This window comes from Oryctolagus cuniculus, chromosome 10, assembly GCF_964237555.1.
Source record: "Oryctolagus cuniculus chromosome 10, mOryCun1.1, whole genome shotgun sequence".
NCBI classification, from domain to species: Eukaryota; Metazoa; Chordata; class Mammalia; order Lagomorpha; family Leporidae; genus Oryctolagus; species Oryctolagus cuniculus.
The window spans coordinates 94,759,367-94,772,312 of NC_091441.1; the positions used below are offsets into that span (position 1 = coordinate 94,759,367).

The 12,946-nt window shown below is 42.8% G+C and overlaps 1 long non-coding RNA gene across 1 annotated transcript in view; it reads left to right on the top strand.

Annotated features, from left to right (window-relative positions):
- The window catches only part of LOC127492331 (uncharacterized), a 43,545-nt gene extending 31,471 nt beyond the window's left edge, over positions 1–12,074 (top strand). The window contains exons 2-3 of the long non-coding RNA XR_007921566.2: positions 2,522–2,821; positions 4,836–12,074. This is a non-coding gene — a long non-coding RNA (uncharacterized lncRNA). The remainder of the gene's footprint in view (positions 1–2,521; positions 2,822–4,835) is intronic.
- The last annotated feature ends 872 nt before the right edge of the window (positions 12,075–12,946 follow it).

Sequence of the window (12,946 nt, forward strand, 5' to 3'; positions counted from 1 at the left end):
GTGAGAAACGGCATCAGCACAGTTTTTTCTGTTGTGCAGTTTACATTAGTAAGCAGCTGGCTCCTAATTTCCTTTCAGAAAAGTCAACACCTACATGGAAACACTTTGAGGAATCACAGAAGTAGTAATTGCCTAGGAATGTCCAGTGTGGTGTAACATTCTCATGTAGAGCGGGACATGATGCTGTAGTATTGTATTAAGATGGCATTACAGGAGTCGGCGCTGTGGTGTAGGAGGCTAAGCTTCCACCTGCACTGCCTGTATCCCATCTGGGCTCTGGTTCTGGTCCTGGCTGCTTCTCTTCCTATCCAGCTCTCTGCTATGGCCTGGGAAAGCAGTAGAAGATGGCACAAGTCCTTGGGCCCCTGTACCCATGTGGGAGACCCAGAAGAAGCTCCTGGCTCCTGGCTTCCAATTAATTCAGCTCCAGCCATTGCAGCTATCTGAGGAGTGAACCAGCGGATGGAAGACCTCTCTCTTCTCTCTCTCTCTCCCCTCTCTCTGACTGTAACTCTGTCACTGAAATAAATGAAATCTTTTTTAAAAGATGGCATTGCATGTTTCAAATGATACAGACATAAGTAATATCTAAAAGGAAGATTACCTTCAAACTCTGCCATTCCCCATACACACAAACATGGAGCCCCTATCAACCCATGAAGTCATTTCTGTTAATAGTTTGGTATATATCCTTCCAGATTATTTTTAATTAAACTAAACATTTATATGTTACATATATCAAACTAGCTTTTTTAAAAAAATCTATTTGTCTTGGAGCTTTTTCCATGTCTGCCTATATAAATTGCATCCTTTCAATTGTGATCAGGACTCTACCTCCATGTCTCATTTCCAGTATCAGGGAATGTTGCCAGTACCTCACAATTTCATATGACAACTTGCATACATTTCTGTAAATTTTTTAAAAAACTCAGTTAAGGAAATTGCCTTCCATTTTTAGTTTTCAGTGAGTTTTTAGCATGAATAGATGTTAAATTTTGTCAGGTTTTCAATGTGTGATTATTGAAATTAAATCAGTTCTTTGCTTGCTCTTGACTGAATTATGTTGATTTATTGTTAAATGTTAAAATGCTCTCCCATACATGGAATAAAGCCCACTTGGTCATGCTACATTATCCCTTTCATATATTACTGTACTCTATTTGTTAATATTTTGAAACATTTTTACATTTATGTTCATGAGAGAGTTTATAATTTTTCATTCTTATAAATACTCAGGATTTGGAATCAATTCATGCTGGCCTCATGAAAAGAATTAAGCAAGATTTTCTGTTTGTTTTTTTTTTTTCTATTTTCTAGAAGCATCTGTACAAAGTTGGGTTCTCTTTTGAAATTTTGGAAACAGCAGCGAAGTCAGCTGTGTGTGATACTTCATTTGTGAGAGGTTTTAAATAATGACTTCTAATTCTTTCATAGATATAAGCCATTAAAATTATATATTTCAAGGCTTGTGTCCACTTTTATGCAGATTTCCATATCGATTGACCCCTGGCTGTTCAATGTATCATACTATTTGCCTTTTTTTTTTTTTTTTTTTTTTGACAGGCAGAGTGGATAGTGAGAGAGAGAGAGAGACAGAGAGAAAGGTCTTCCTTTTGCTGTTGGTTCACCCTCCAATGGCCGCCACGGCTGGTGCACTTTGGCTGGCACACCACGCTGATCCGATGGCAGGAGCCAAGTGCTCTTCCTGGTCTCCCATGGGGTGCAGGGTCCAAGGACTTGGGCCATCCTCCACTGCACTCCCGGGCCACAGCAGAGAGCTGGCCTGGAAGAGATGCAACCGGGACAGAATCCGGTGCCCCGACCGGGACTAGAACCCGGTGTGCCGGCGCCGCAAGGCAGAGGATTAGCCTAGTGAGCCGTGGCACTGGCCACTATTTGCTTTTTAATATATGCAGGATTTGTAGTGAAAAATCTCCTTTTCCCTGCTAGCTTCTATTTTCCTTTTTCTTACTCTTGGTAGAGGGTTATAAATTTTAATGATCTTGAGATAATATTGTACAATTTGTTTTTCTATTGTACTTGTGTTTTGATTTTTTTGATTTCTTATATGACTTTTAAAATAGACATTTCCTGGTTTCTTAAAAAAAGAAGTACAAGTTAAACAATTCAATTAAAGAATATACACAATCTTTATAACAAGATGACTCATCAGTATTTAAGATAAAGTGACCACATATATATTTTTCCTAAGTGGTATAGAAAGATACAAACTGAAGAGTAAAAATTCTCACACCCATCCAAGTCATCTCCTTCAATATAATCATTTTTTTTCCCATTTGATGGCATTCAGGAATTTAAAGGCATGCTACATGTATCTGTTAACTGCATGCAGGTGTGTTTTATAGTGTGCGCTTTTAAATTTGACTTTATTGCCAATGGTGATGTGTGAGATGGTCATTTTACAAGTGCATATCTGTGTATTGGACAATCCAACTTGTTAAATGTGAATATTTATTTCAATTTGCCACTGTTTTGAAGCATTTCTTCAATTTTTCTGCAGGGTTGGGGAGATACATTGCAGATCTCAACGGCAGCAGCCTGAGCCTGTCTCCTAATCACTTCGAGTCCAGGCAGATGAAGTATCTCCTCCCTACCTTGAATGGATGGAAATGAGACAGAGGAAGATACACCGGTTTGAGTAGAACTGGGCACAGCTGCCTTGGGTGGGTTCTGCAAAGAACTATGCGAAGCCTAGTGATGAAGACAGAGCTTACGGGCACGGGGCCCTGAGAGGAGACCCAGTGTGTGCAGCTGTGCTGGGCCACATGGGTACACCAAGGAGGCCGCAGGGCCCGTTGGGGTAGGTGCTCAGGCACTGTGCTTTGACCTCATGCAAGGGGCAGTGGAAGCTAGCAAGGACTCCAGGGGGAGGGGAGTGGAATGGGAACCTCACCTGCAGCTGTGTCCACTACCCTCAGTTTTAACGTGAATGCTATTGCTGCTCTATCTCTTTGTACATCCTGACTCTCTTCTGAGAAACGCTCTGACACTTTTACCCAGCTTGGGAAATTTCTTAGAACAATTTTCAAACAGAAAAGTGCAGCATGACATAATGAACATTCACATACCCATTTCCTGTATTTAACAGTTGTTAACATTTCGCAGTGTTTGTTTGAGTCATCTAACTTTTTTCTGATGTATGTTGCAGAAAATTATGGACATCAAGACATTTTATTCCAAAGTATTTACATTTGAATCCTGAGAGATCATTCCACATAAGCTGGATCAACATAGTTGCTAACGAGATTAACAATTGCTAAGTGTCATCTCAGCCAGTTCATGTTGCCTGTCCCCTATTGTTCTCAAATGTCTCTCACAATTTCTTTGTTCATTTAAGACTCAAATCATATATTTTATTGGATAATTCTTTCTCTTGAGTTTCTTTTAGTGGCAACAGGTGCTTACCACCCCATTTACTTTATTTTCCCAAGACAGTGAAAATTATTAAAGAGACCTGGACACTTATACAATTCTTTTGGATTTGTTTAATTGGTTCTTTATCGTGTCGATAAACTTACCCCTCTGTCCCCTCTCTTGTAAACTGGAGGTTAAATCTAAGGACTTGAATTAGAATACCTTGAACATTTTTCATAGGAATATTTTCCAACTGCAACCTGTCATGGTCATGTCATGTCTGGTGGTCCCATATGTCAAGATCAATGACGACTTAAAACAAAGACAATGTCAGGTTTTCCTCTTACGAGCTGCAATTATTTGGAGGATAATACATTGACATCGCATGCAGGCCTAGTGATACCTAAAGATTTCTGTAACCATTTAAAATTTTTATTTGAATAGGGTTATTTCATACGGCTCCCAAAATGGTCACATGCATTTTGTTCCCAAGATGGGCGTGGCCACGAGAGTGAGCCAAGTCTTTCATTTGAAGGACCAACTAATATGGGAATGCTCCAGTGTCCCCCTATTTTCCTTTCTTCCCATCCTGCTTCACCGTTGTTGTCTGGCATGGCCACGGTCAAGGTTGCCAGGCCCCATATCCTTCCCTGCACTCCATGCATCCTCACACGCATGCCCAGCCACCAATGAAGGCTGTCTTTCAATAATTGACAGAACTGCAGCCAGACAGCCAACTTCCAAGAGCAGAAGGTGTTCAATGTAGCCGGAAGCACGGGGCTCCAGGGGCCTCCGCTCACACGCACAGCCCTGTCACAAGGGCAGTCAACTGCCCATCCCCTGTTTGTTTTACGGGTTCACCCAGCCGAGGAGGAGTGGTGGGTAAGAGATTCATGTGTCCCTAAAGTCACAAACAAGGCAGGAAAACCACATTTGGGACTCTGGAGATTTCTCATGGCGACTGAAAACATTGCCAGTGAAAGGCAAGAAAAACTGAATTGACAGATGGGTCCTGTCTTAGGCGATCTGCGCCCAGCCAATGTCTCAACATCATCCCCTCCTTCTGTGTGTGGGAGGCTCTTGACAGAGCTGCCCAGCGCTCTTCCTGTGAGTGGAGATTCTGTTAATTAAATACCACGGTGCTTCCGGGAGATGTTGTCTAGGCAATTATTGATTCCAATTCAACCCAGTGGATGCGTTCCACACATTCTTAGGAGAACTCCCTGAGACAGTAACCTTTCTCCCGACCTTGTTCTGCTTTTACCAGTTCTTAACCTTCCTTGGACGCTTAGAAATGATAGCATTCTCTAATAAAACCGAAATGGAAATAATTGGGCTCCTCGGTGGATCCCACCGAGGAATTTGTCCACTTCCAAAACTGGAGGCATTTTCTCATGTTGGTTGCTTTTATCCCCTGTGTAAGTTTACATTGGCTACCTATCGGCTGTTTTACTTTCCAGTGCCCTGACCACTGAGCAGTCACAAACACTGAGGATGCAGCTCGTGGGACTTTCATGTGGCTCTTTTCTTGGGAAAACCACTGGCTCAGCATCCACTGGCTCAGCATGTCGGCCTCATATTCTGCCTGCAAAGGTAACATTGTGGCTTAGCAAAAGGAAAGGAAAAAATGCAGGGACAGTGAAATGCCAGATAATGGTGTACAAAGGCTTGTTTTGAAAATCATTCAAGTTACATGAAGGTTCGCGAGGTCTTTGAATTCAGGACCGTGAATGGGGTCACATGGCTCACAGTCCCCCCCCCCCCCACCAGAAGCACTGTTTTGTGGGTCTTTGCACTTGGGCATTTCCCTGCAGAGAGGGGTCGTGACTTTCACCAGATCCTTAAGGGGGTTCATGACCCCACAAACTAATGTGATTTTCAGTGCTCAGGAACGCACAGCAAGACACACTAAATGGAAAAGAGCTAGAAAACAAAACAGACCCTAGCAGATGACCTCCTGGGTTGACAGCCCTGACGTAGCCTGCTGTCCCAGCATAATGAATATCACCTCCTTTGACTCCCAGAAGGCTCCTCATGTGCATGGCCTCCCTGTTGACAGCCGCAGTCCCCGCTCCCCTCTGCCAACCAGCAACAGGTCCATCTGCTGGAAGGGGCTGTGCTACACACCGGCTCGTCCTTCTGGCCGAATCTGTCCTGGAACTGGCAGTAATGCCTTAGATTACCAGATCATAACATGCCACAGGGTAAGCTAGGCTCAGGGTCTGGGTCCTAGGAGAGACTGCAGGAGGACCCTTCTGGACGTTGCTCTGCTCTGAAACTTCCCTGGGAGGAGTCCGAGTCCGCCTCCTCTACACCTGTCGGGAGGCACAGGGGGAAGTGAAGGGATGAGGACTCAGGCCTCGGGTCCCCAAGGCTAACGCACTCAGGCTTTGTCGCCGTTCCTAAGTGTAGGCTGGTGGGGGGGAGGGGCGAGCAGGCGATTTATGAACATTTCTTAGGTTCCATGGCACATTTCCTCAATTTATATAATCCGAAGGAAAAAAAAATCTGAAAACATCCCAGGTCCTTTTCAACTTCTGGAAAGCCCTGGACCCAATATATTCATTCATCCATCCTTGGTAAACAGCTGTGATGTACCAGGCATGGGGAAATACATTGTGAGCCATGTGGATCAGGGGTGCTGCCCCGTGCCCACTCCCCAGCACATCACAGACGTCAGTGGATGGACGTTCTGATTAATAGTTATTTCTGACATCAGCAGAGACTGGCTCTTTACTCTGAGCAAACCGGTTAATATTTATTTCTTTCACTTTATTCATATGACTAGTAAATAATTGATCATGTGATTGCTAATGTCAACTTATAAAATGAGAGCCACCAGAAAATTACAAAGAAATTTCTTGTTGCTACAATGTTATGTTTAACAGGCTAATTGCATTCTATGGATATTTATATAGATGAATTAGTAGCTAAGGGTTTTTTTTAAAGTTTGTTTTTGGGGGATTGCCTATGTGTATTTTATCCAAAAAAAATCAACTACACACACACATACATGAAACAGTAGGGAAGTATCATTCTAAGAATTGTATCTATGAACTACATTAAATCTATTTTCTTTATATCAATGAATGAGTAAAAAATAAAATGTTTAACCAAAAATGGAAAAAAAAAGAAAAAGCCAGCCCCTTCACATTTTTTATAAAGAATGTTACTATTAGTTAAGGCACTTAGCAGTTATTGTCATTAAGTAAAGTCATTCATGGGTATTCCTTTGATTTGGTTAATAGCAACTGTGGCAGCTTAATTAACCCTTCTTCCCTTTCAAACCAGAAGCATTGCATTTTGAGAAATGGAGGGAAAAGATTCTTGAGAGTGCCGCTGTCTGCAATTTGTCTTCCTCTCTGGAAATATTCACTGCAATAATAGCCCTGATCTGAAGTGCGTTGTCTGCACGCGGGGAAAGCACTTCGAGGGTCACAGATTTCACAACTCTCTAATCTCTGAAAACAGCAAGATCTCTCCCAGCCTGGTGTGATAAATCAAATGAACGTCTCCAATTACAGCCCTGGAAAACAAGAGACAATTGGTTCAGAATGAGCTGACCACTCTGCAAATCACGACCTTTTTATTTATTGTGTATATCATGCCTGCTTGTGAGGCATTTTTATTTGAGGTGTCTGTAATTAATGATATGGTTCATTAGTTGGGGAACGGCTCAGGCAGCTCGGCAGCGCAGTAGTTCACAGCATTGTGGGACTTAACTGATTCCACATGGCTCAAAATCGCTCCCTAATAGTGCTGTAAAGGGGATATTTTGATGTGTACATAGCCAATGACATATTTCCAACCGAGAGTACACAGTAGAGGTATGTGTGCTGAACAGTGTTATTTTTGGCTGCTATGTAATTAATAGCACAAGCTGCTTCTATTACTTAGGCTTTCCTCCTTTTGACTTCCATCAGACTCAAGTGTTAGTACTGCAGGCTATTGAGGAGAATGCTTTTGTGAGGGAATTACTGAGAGTAAACTGAACACCCACATCCGTGTGAGAAGTTGATGCGAATTGTTCTCCCATGTATTCAGTGCAGCCCATCCAGCTGTAAGAAATCCACTTTTCTCAGTGGTTCGGCGGGTCCTGGTGGCTGTGGCTATCCATGAGAAGCACCTGGGGATTGTTCAAAAAGCACTGACCCATCACAAAGATCTGGATTCAGTTGGTCTAGGAGAGGGTCCAGGCACCCATACTTTCTGCACATCTCTCCAGGGTTGACATGTCTGGTTCCGGCAGCCACCTTGTCAAGCCATCAGCCAGATTAAGACTTAGTGGCTTCCCACTGTGTTTACACAGCATCCAAGCCTCCCCAGCCCTTGGAGACCCTGTGTGACCCAGCCCCTGACCTCTCTCCTATCCTCCCTACCTCCATGATCCGGGCTGAATTGTGGGTGTTGTGCCTTGGACTCACAAGGCTTTCCGCGGCCTCAGCCCCGCCTCATGTACTCTTCTGTCCTCTCTCAGCCACTCTCGTTCTCGTTCATTCGTCAGATCTCAGCCTGAGCGTCCCCTGGTAAGGACCACCTCTCCTCCCCATGCTGAAATGCGTCTCTGGGGTCCCCCTTGCAGCCTGTGGCCTGCGTCCGCCCTATTTCACACTACTTGCCCTTGGTGAACCTTGGTGAACATCCTCGGTGTAACCTGCACTTGAGCATCTGACTAGGTAACCCTTGGGATGACACTGAGTTTGCCTAGCTCTCTGGTCTACTCCCAATAACCAATACTTTACATAACAAAGCGAAGAGACTCAGGAGCACTGTGGGAAGGAACGAATGCCTGGACTGGACGAACAGCCATGAAACTCCATAACATAAAAGCGACAGGAGTCAGAGAGGTTGAACCTATTCATTGGGAACAAGAACAAACTTAGCCCGAATAATACAGCTTAAATGGTGATTCACTCATAAACGTGAGAATAAGATTTACTCTCAGAAAGCTGAATGAAAGAACAATTCTAACAGCTTGGGATAGCAATTGAATATTAGCATTTAAAAGTTTCAAGATATTCACACATGGAGTTGTCAGTGAGTCACCATTTGGATAGGGTATAACTAGTTAAAGTTTACGGGAGCCAGCCCTGCAAAGTGACGCTCTCTCTTTAACTGTCGGTGTGCTAGCCCACCTTCCCAGGATTCATCTCTCACATCCTGGACATCCAACCCGGTCCCTATAAAAGAAGAGGTGGCAGGCGGGAGAGAGGTCGATTTTCCCCACAGGAAATTTTTGGCCATGGCTGTCTTCCACTACGGCGCCATCTCCAATGGACGTCTCGGTTGTCGTACTCAGTTGGACCCTCCCAATTACAGGTAGCGTTTTTTAGTTTTCCCTCTTTCTCTTGTTTGACAGCACCTCTTCGGCCCACTCGTGTTTCCCTGCGGGGAACAGGCCACATTCACGCGTGAATGTAAGTGTTTATTTCCTCACTGCTAAATACATTCTGTCCCTGTTTGCACAAGATACCGGTCTTAGTATTTCCATTTTTGCCAGAGACAAGAACTTGGGTCGAAAATTAGTGTAAGCGTTACCCACGTGAATTTCAAGTGTGAGAAATGGAAACCTGAAGACTGTGAGATGTATTCGCTGTAGTTCTCTCAGAAACCTCTGAAGTCGTAGTTGTGTAATGAACTTAGAATATGTCCTTGTGGTTAGTCCTTACCAGTCATATTTCTGAGCATTTTACATATGTATCAGTGCTTCATCCTCCAAAGGAGAACCAAATGATAAAACACTAACAAGAGGAAGGGCTAAATAATACTGAAATAGACTGTAACAGATTTTTTGGGATTTAACTAGACATTGGTTTTTTTAATGAGTGCTGATACATGTTAGAGTAAGATGTATTAGCTATAGCCCTCACGTGAATTCGGGAGAAGACGGCCAGCTTTTGCAGTTTTGTATTCTGGTGTGGGTTGGCCAGTGAACAGGTGTTTGAACGAGTAGCCCATGAGCACTGATGGAGGAGGATGGGGGTACCATCACATCCATTTCTGTATCACGTGGTCTTGTGTTCTTATTTAAGGGAATTGTCCTACCGTGAATGAAGAAGAAATCTCAGGTTGTTTTTTTTTTTTAATTTAATGATTGTTCTCTTTTTATTAAGAATCTTGAAGTCTTTTTTATTTCTGAGATTTATTTACTTGAGGGGCAGAGGGAGAGACAGAGAGGACCTTACGTCTGTTGGTTCACTCTGCAAATGGCCTCAAGGGCCAGGATTGAGCTGATCTGAAACTAAGAGCCAGAAGCTTCTTCCAGGTCTCCCACGCGGGTGCCGGGACCCCAAGCACTTGGGCCATCTTCTACTGCTTTCCCAGGCCACAGCAGAGAGCTGGATTGGAAGAGGAGCAGCCGGGAATGGAACTGAGGTTGCGGTGCGGCACACAGATAGTTAAGCTGGCCCATGTTGTTTTGTTTCTTTTTTTATTTTATTTTTTTGAAAAATAAGATGATTAATATCAGCTATCTCAGATTTCAAACTTGATTCTGTATTCATAGAGCTACTCAGGTTATCAGTCTTGACCTCCATAAAGAAGTGGGAAAAGGCACATATGCAATTACTCCTCTAATTTGTCCTTGAGGAACCTGAGGTCTGAGTTTGCAGGTTACCTCTTCAGCAAGGCCAGACCTGTGAAGTATTTCTCAGTCCTCATTGAGATGATTCTTCTCAGGCCGTTGTTTGTTCTTAGTGGCGTGAAACGCTGCATGTACTAGTTCTGGTGGTTTCCTTACTTTTTGTCCAGATCCCCTCTAGACTTGCATTGTCCAGTATGGTAGCCACCAATGAGTCCTATGTGGCTCTGGAACACTGGAAATGCAACTGATGCAAATGGAGATGTGCTGTCTGTGTAAAATGTACAATGGATTTCAAAAAGTGGCAAAAAACATATACCACATTAAAATTCTTACTGCTAAAATAATTTTAGTTCTTTTTAAATTTACGCTGCATATGTGGCATGCAGCCATGGCCTGCAGTCTGTTAGACCATGCTGGTGTAAAAGGCTAACTCCGTGGGGTCAGGCACCAGATTTGTCTTGTTTATATCAATCCTTACACACCTGTAATACACCAGCTCTGAGCATACTATCTAATAGAAAAACAGGAGCAGTGTTGGTTAAGAAATAATCACATCGAAAGATTTGTATATTTATGATTGAGTACAAAAGAGGCTCTGGAAGCCTTAACATGGGGTGATGATGGGGAGATGAAGATGGTCATTGCCCTGGTTTGATCAGGACATGTCACATACAAAAGCATGTATTGGAATGTCACGTTGTGACCCAGAGGTGTGTTCCACTGTTGCATGCTAATTGAAATGTTTAAAAAAAGAATCTGTGGAAAGTCTCTCCTGAGCCTGAAACTCTTCCTTAAAACAAGTTTGGTAAGTAGAACTGTACTCTTTATGTGTAGAGTTTGTTCTGAGCTGTATCCATCAGATCACCAACTATGTGAGGCCCCTTCCACAGCCCTGCAAAGCAGCCCATCCACTGAGGAAGTGAATGAATGCAGCCAGAAAGCAAGTGGTTTCCTGGCTCTCTGTGCACTTCTCTACGCTCTTCTGAGAGCAGCCCCGGGAGACTGGGAAGTTAAGACTCTCTTGGCTATGGTCTGGGAGCCTTGATAGGTTACTGCTGGGCCAGTATCATAAAACACCAGCCAGGAGGCCTGATTCTTTGACAAATTCTTTATCCCTCTGGCTCGAGATCTCTGCAAGCCACTGACCCTTGATGTGCTCTGCTTTCCTCCTCTATAAAGGAGGACACATAAAAATATTTGAGCCGGGTCCCTTGTCAAGTTGTTGTAAAACTCTAGTGAAAAGATAACCAGTGTCAGGATGTTTAGAAATAGCCAACATTTGTATGAAGGCAAAGAAAAAAATCAAAGAAAAGTACTGCATTTTTTTCAATAGTAGCTCAGTGTTTTTGCATACATTGAAAATGTTCAGACGCCTTTTCTCATGAATAAAAATTTTTTTTCTCTAAGGGGGCAGAGTGGACTTGCTGTCTTTGAAGTTGATGTCAGAAATACTCAATAGGCAACTCTAATGGACATTAGCTGGGGAAGAATTTAGCTGGTGTTGACATATATGAGACCATGGAAAAACTGTCCAATCCCAGCCCTGCAACCATCCAACTACCCTAGGCGGATGCCACCCAGGGAATGTGGACTTTGGTTCTCCACCTTCAGCCCATTGTATGTATTTTAAATATTATCCAGCGATGTTTAATAAACATCACTGTTCATTGCCTTGATGTTTGTTCTTGACAATTCATTTGAAACACATAAAGATAAGAATTCATGAGGAAATATTGGGTATGACTGTAAGTACCCAGATTTTTCAAATGAAACTGCAGACATTAAGATTGGTGTGCTTTCCCATAGACACAAGTTCAGTTTGGCAATAGATGCTGTTTCAAAGATCTTCAGCATGTGTGGCAATTTTTTCTAGTTTCAAAGCCAAATTTAAAAAACTCAAGGAGGGGAACTAGATAAATACACATATATGAAATTCTCTCCATTATGCAGATAGATTTGGGTTCACATTTTGTTAGGATCTAACCTGTGCAAGTCTTGAATAAAAAATACTTTTTATAGCTTTCAAGAAACATTTGTGCCATACCTCTGGGTATGGGTGCAGTCACATTCAGTAGGAATAGGAATTATATTTCCCAAGAATTCACAGTTTGATAAGAAAGCAGTCCAATATATTTCCTTTGAGGATTCCAGATGATTTTGTTGGTTGATCTTGATTGTTTCGTAACTAACAAAATTATCCTTGTCTGCTAATATGTTGGTATTGCTTTGATACTGTGCTGCAGTAAGCCAGACTTCATGTGCGGCACCTAAAATAGCTGTGACTGTTTAGATGACTTTAGTTTCTACCTGATCCGTTTTCCTCAGTATAGGCCTTTAAGAACATCTGAATGAATCTAAAAGAATTGGCATGATTTGAAGGGTCTATTTTAAATCAGGTGAGCAGGCATCCGGATTGGATCAGTCCTTCGGATCTCTTTGGCAAAGACCACAGAGAATGAATGCATTGTTCTTTGTATAAAATTTTGTAAGTAGGCAGGTGCTTGGTGCAGAGGTTAAAAACGCCACTTCAGAGTGTGTGAGTTTGAGTCCCAGCTCTGCATCCAGTACCAGCTTCCTGCTAATGCAGCAGGTGAAGTTCCACGTATGGTTATGTTCCTGGGCTCCTGGATTCAGCCTGGCCCAACCTTGGCAGTTGTAGCCATTTTGGGAATGAACCAGCAGATGGGAATTCTGTCTCTCTCTCTCTCTCTCATTGTGCCATTCAACTTTTTCAAGTTTAAAAACTGTATACAAGTGCAAGGAATGGCTCAGCAATATGTATTCCATGCATGCATACAATTCTGCTAGCCTTCCTCAGAGGTGATGCTCAGATCTTCTGTAATGACAACCTCACACCACATGCTCTGCATTTTCTAGGCTTAGTCTTCTCCAAATGAAATGAGCATCTTGAAATCCAGTGTTTTGTTCTAGACAACTGGCTCAGCCATCAGTTCTCAGGTCATGTTGATTTTCCAGGTTTGAAATCTG